The 6,524-nt window shown below is 36.2% G+C and overlaps 1 pseudogene across 1 annotated transcript in view; it reads left to right on the top strand.

Moving 5' to 3' along the window:
- The window catches only part of LOC143236549 (ankyrin repeat and fibronectin type-III domain-containing protein 1-like), a 319,259-nt pseudogene that overhangs the window by 87,937 nt on the left and 224,798 nt on the right, over window positions 1-6,524 (top strand). The window lies entirely within an intron of this gene.

The following is a 6,524-nucleotide window of genomic DNA, read 5'->3' as shown; positions in this document are numbered from 1 at the left end:
TAGCTATGTTAATTTAAAAAATGAAAACCAATGTATGTATAAAGATACAAAACTGTGAAAGATCTGATTACACATTCCATTCACAGTATAACAAAATTCAAAAAAAGACCGATATAAAAAACGTAGCACAGAAAAGGTTTATAAGAGGAAAGACGGTATCATCTATATTCGAGAACGGAAACACCCTTCTTAATATCTTAAATCAGCTCTTATTTCTAGGAGATAGAAAGAAGGAAAACAATACACTTTATGCAGTGCATAACGAACAGCTTATCTCATGATTCATCCCGCCGGAAGAATCACGTGCCTGTCTCGTTGCTAAAATAATTAGGACTACGCGTCAAAGTTTTAGTATTTTCACCAGAAATTTTAAAGCACTAACAATAATATCTTGATACAAACGTCAGCTTGCTATAATTTTGGGGAAAGTAAGAAGTTAGTTTAGAAAGTTGTATAGATTACAAACTTACCTAAAAGCATCTCAAATATGTCTACCTCTTCGATTGCTTCAACGTTTCTGTTCCTACAGTGTTACTGTACAAAAAAAATTTTGTAAAACAGATTGGCGCCACATTTCCTAAAATCCTGGTACAGAAGCTTAAAAGTATTCTCATGAAATATTAGTCCAGTTTTATAGGAAATACACTGAAATACAGAAGTGATTAAAAGCAATAGGGTATAATAAAATAAAAATATGTACATTGAAAGTTTTCTGTAGGCCTCTTTTATTTTCATTTTGGTGCAGCGAATCCTTTGCACACCACCTCCTAGTAGTGATACTTCATTTAATTTTTATATTCCAAATATTTGGAATACTAAATAACAGAAACTTTTATTAAGTTTTGTTTACTGTTAAACCTCATTTTATGTATTTAAATCATCAAAGTTTAAGTGATTTTGAAAACGTTGCGTTTAAACTAAAAAGAGGTATAAAATGCCATTTAGTAAAATGAAAATCTGCTGTATGTTTCAGTTAATTATACTCATGTGCTTCAAAACTGTATTTTAGCAAAGAGTATTGCCAATATCGTCTGCCCTGATAAAATAATAAATTTGATAATGTTTAACAGTTGAGTTTTCTTGCACGTTTTATACATATATTCCAAGAAATTGTCTTCTGTCTTTGAGCGGTCATGAACTTATTTCTTAGCCTGCGATTATCCTACAACTTGAGGTAGGATAGACGACGATCATAGCAACAAAAATCCGCCATTAAGTTCAGAGTTTGTTTAGCAGCACTTTCCCAGGTCTTAAATTTTAATGTTTTGTTTCCTCTCGTGCATGACGTGAATAATCAGTCACACAATCACAATTGTTTTTAGCTTTATAAAATAAAGTAGCATTGTTAAATTACTCAAAATTTCTTCAAGTTCTGAGGGTTATAATAACTGCCTACACTTTAGCCACTGGAGGCGTTATAATGTGATGATCAATCCCACTATTCGTTGGTAAAAGAGTAGCCCAAGAGTTGGCGGTGGGTGGTGATGACCAGCTGCCTTCCCTCTAGTCTTACACTGCTAAATTAGGTACGGCTAGCACAGATAGCTCTCTAGTAGATTTGTTTGAAATTCAAAAACAAACAAACAAAACAAACGTAAAAGAATAAATTACATACTGTCCATGTGTCATCAAAATGTTCCAATCATATAAAAATTTCTAAGGTCGAATGTTTGAAGAGTACTAATTTTAATTAGGAAAACTGTGTGTAATTAATTATAAAATAAAAATAAGTGAATCAACTACAGTGCCCCCAAGCGCTCAACAATAAGTCTGAAAGCTTAAAACACTAAAACCTGGATGGGTGTAACACTGACAGTTCATTGTGTCCTTTTTTCTTAACATCAAACGAGGTCACAAGCCTCTATTTTCAACTGGAATTTGAATATTTTGTTAAAAGACAAACAAAGAGAATTGTTGTAACTTTTATATTCTATTTCTTCTCGTAATTATTTCATATTTGATCCAAAACCTCGCTCAGTTCTTTTGAGTTGTGGATGCTCTATAAAAGAGACAGTCAGACACACACTCTCTCTCTCTCTCTCGGGATTACAGGCCCTGCATGGCCAAGCGTGTTAAGGCGTGCGACTCGTAATCTGAGGGTCGCGGTTCGCATCTCGGTTGCGCCAAACATGCTCGCCCTTTCAGCCGTGGGGGCGTTATAATGTGACGGTCAATTCCACTATTCGTTGGTAAAAGAGTAGCCCAAGAGTTGGCGGTGGGTGGTGATGACTAGCTGCCTTTCCTCTGGTCTTACACTGCTAAATTAGGGACGGCTAGCACAGATAGCCCTCGAGTAGCTTTGTGCGAAATTCAAAAACAAACCTCTCGGGATTTGGGTAATCATATGTACCCTGGAGGGTCAGGTGCGCTTTCATCTCTTTCTCCTTCTTTTAATTATGATCATGCAGTGTTGGTTGGTATGGCTACTGTTTTAGGGTCAAAGTGAGCCGAATTTCTCCGACCCTTTTCAGGGCAATGTCTGTGTAGTGGTTTAATACATTTACAGATATCGCCCAGTAGGAAGTATAGTTTCATGGTGACCTTTTTTATTTATTTATTTTACTTTATTTTATTTTTTCATATTTTAATTTATTTTTGTCTTTAAAATATATGTCGATCGGGGAGAGATACTAAGGATTATCTTCATCATGTATGCGGTAGCTGTCTAGTTCGCATAATAATTTATTTTTCATCTAATTTTTATCAGACACATTATTAGGTTTGTTTTTGTTTTTGGGATTTCACGCAAGGCTAATCGAGGGCTATCTACACTAGCCGTACCTAATTTAGCAGTGTAAAACTTGACGGAAGACAGCTAGTCATCGCCACCTACCACCAACTCTTGGACTACTCATTTACCAACGCATAGTGGGATTGACCGTCACATAATAACATCCCCACGGCTGAAATGGCAAGCATGTTTGGTGTGACGGGGATTTGAACCCGCGACCGTCGGATTACGAGTTGAGTGCCTTACCCACCTAGCCATGCCTGGCGATTCCTAATGAACCAACAGTTGGTTCCTAGGCTTAATGTGCTAAAATCCTTGTTCGAAACAGTTTTACTACGACAGAGAAACACTTAAACTTTTTTTTTTTAGATTAACGTTTCAATATAATTCAAAATTCTTTAAAGGCAGACAAAAAATAAAAACCGATTGCTGATTGAAAAGCATCTGTTAACTAGGACTATACAATACTTTGGGAACTAATTCTAACATATACTTTCCCTATAAAAACAGTTTGAAGTTTGACATCATAGTATATTCTTAGTATTTGTTTCAGAATTTCATCGCAAAGCTACACAAAGGGCTATTTGCATACAACCGACCATAATTTTGAAGTGATAGTATCCACTGTGGAATTTTGTCATCACGAAGCGCGTTTCAGTTGATACGAGCTCGATACATTGTATTAAGATTTACAGTCTGGAACTCTAATCAGTAAGCCTCGCTCAACCCTGAGGATATTTGGCCTAAAAGTTTAATCTAACATGATTTTATAAAATCGTTAAACATAAACAGTTGATACTTCTTTATATATATCTTTTAAGCCTGTTTGAAAATTTAACCTGATGTGAGCAAATGTTTTGGGGAATAACTAACAGCGGTCATGTCCCACTATTCGTTGGTAAAAAGAGTAGCTCAAGAGCCGTCCCCAATTGAGCAGTGTAAGGCTAGCGCAGTTAGCCCTTGAGTAGCTTTGCGTGAAATTCAAAACAAACAAACAACGGTCATTTTTTCACAAGTCGTTTTATATTTTTCTTGCTACGTTATCAAAGAAGAAATAAATAGTTGTAATGATTTCGATCCAAGGAAAGAATTATTAGATCAGATAAGAGTCGTGCTAGGTACTTTTTCTAAACACTCGAATCATAATACAGGTGTTCGGAAAGTCACTGTGCACTTGTATATTTATTAACAGACAAAACTGCACACTGACTTTTCGAACAGGACTGGCATGGCCGAACGCGTAAGGCGTGCGACTCGTAATCCGAGGGTCGCGGGTTCGCGTCCGCGTCGCGCTAAACATGCTCGCCCTCCCAGCCGTGGGGGTGTATAATGTGACGGTCAATCCCACTATTCGTTGGTAAAAGAGTAGCCCAAGAGTTGGCGGTGGGTGGTGATGACTAGCTGCCTTCCCTCTAGTCTTACACTGCTAAATTAGGGACGGCTAGCACAGATAGCCCTCGAGTAGCTTTGTGCGAAATTCCAAAAACAAAAAACAAAACTTTTCGAACACCCTATACAATTCACAATAGATGCAGGACAAATATTGTCAAAATATTTCGACATTACATCCATATAACTACGAAATTAAGCGCGTTCAGAAAGATTTTTTTTTCAAAGACATTTCCGTAAAATGTTATACCAAGTAATTCCTGCTTTGAGATTACCTAATCGATATTTTAGCACACTAAGCCTTATGCTGTCCAAACCCACAAAACGAGATATAACACTTCGCAAAAAGGAAAAGTCATTCCTTACGGCTTAGAGATGACTTGAAATATATGTAATACGATCCATGACTATTCATTTCACGTTGCCAAAACTAAATACAAATAAATTATATCATATAATTTTTAACCACATGGTTGACCCTAACGAAACCATAAAACGTTGACAGCAAGAGTAACCTTAATTCTTTTTAAGATTAAACTCCTCCTTTCCGAAATGATTTTTTTAAATACAATTTAACAGAATTTTTATAGTTTTTAGTCTAATTTTATATAAAGATTAACGCATCAAATTTTGATCAATTTAAATGATTTTTAAGCGTCTCCAACTTGTGATACTCCTTCATAGCCAAAAATAAACATTATATATTAAGGAAGACCTGAATGTAACATCATTCCGGAATAAGCTAACTCTCTATTTTCATAATTTTCGGGTTGAATTGAAATTCCACATAAATTATTAAGAAAAATTCGCAAATTTAGTAACGCTATCACAAGTTTGTGATTCCCATAGTACACAGTAATAAACTTAGAAGATGTACGTGTGGTGTTGACTTACCTCCTGTGCCTCTTGGCTGAGATCAAACATAATTTGTTATTATTAGTTATTTGTTTTCAAAGGAGATACGAAGGCCTTGAGCTTGGCGTCTGTGGCAAAATTCTCATCAGTTTGATCAATAGTACTTTACCGTTTTCAGTTATGCTGGACATATCGTACTGTAGGTTGTATCTGTTTTCAAAAGCTTGCTCTCCAATCTTAAATCTGTATTTCACTTCTGTGGATCTCACCAATTAACATAGAACTGCAAGTATAACTTTTCTCTGGAAACATTTCTCTGGCAGAGTTTTTGCACATTGTTGGCAGATGAGAATAGTTTTGTATCATTAGATTTCTTACAACTTTTATTTCCAATCACGGAAAGAACTAACAAAGTGAATAATCATCGTCCCAGCGCCATGTCTAACTACAACAGCGACTATCTTTCACACTTAAGTTCTTGGATGATCTACGTCGTTTCTTCGGTGTCACAAAATCCAAGCGATCTTCAGAAGTATTGCTAGATATTTCATCTTCATAATTCTCCAATGGAATAGTACAATCAATTTTTTCCTTCGTTTCTTTCTTCATACCTTTAATTTGCTGTACTGCTGGTTCTCTCCTGCTAGACCCAGCATGGCCAAGCGCGTTAAGGCGTGTGACTCGTAATCTGAGGGTCGCGGGTTTGTATCCGCGTCGCGCCAAACATGCTCGCCCATCCAGCCGTGGAGGCGTTATAATGTTACGTAAATCCCACTATTCGTTGGTAAAAGAGTAGCCCAAGAGTTGGCGGTGGGTGGTGATGACTAGCTGCCTTCCCTCTAGTCTTACACTGCTAAATTAGGGACGGCTAGCACAGATAGCCCTCGAGTAGCTTTGTGCGAAATTCAAAAACAAACAAACTCTCCTGCTTTTCGTGCCATTTTGACCTCTATGTCTAAATCATTGACACTGACAGCGAGCGCATTTCCTACAAGTACTGTATGTAGGCACTTACAAACCCTTTTTTCCTTTTGTGTATTAATATTGCTTTATCAATACAAAATCAATACACTTACTCACTAAATATCAATACCTGTTTTGTAGCCAGTCATGGATTCGGTTTTCCCAAAGGGTGAAGCAATCGCCTGCTTTTTGTCCAATCAGATTTTGGTAAAATCGTTAGCCAATAAACACACAATCCGTAATGTCTTGAAAATTACGTTCTGCAAAATCTTGGGTGTCTGACCCGTCGAAGCACTGTTAAAATGTAAAACATGCAAATTATATATATTAAAAACATATGTCTTAAAGCACGGACAGAAATTATAAAAATTTTATACAAAATAATAATTTTACGATAGCTTTTTTATTTCGTAATTTATCAAATTTCCAATGGAGTTAGTAGCTAGGAGCTTTAGGATATTTAATTTGCAACAGTTCTGATTCAAATTTTAACATTTCATATGATAATATGTTCCATATGTACTCGGGAGTTTTGTTGTCGTTTTGTTTGGGTTAAAACTGTTATGATTTTCTGTTTAAATATGTC

Source organism: Tachypleus tridentatus, chromosome 13, assembly GCF_004210375.1.
Source record: "Tachypleus tridentatus isolate NWPU-2018 chromosome 13, ASM421037v1, whole genome shotgun sequence".
NCBI lineage: Eukaryota > Metazoa > Arthropoda > Merostomata > Xiphosura > Limulidae > Tachypleus > Tachypleus tridentatus.
Note: the sequence above shows the minus strand (reverse complement) of the source record. Positions and strands in the feature narration are given on the sequence as shown.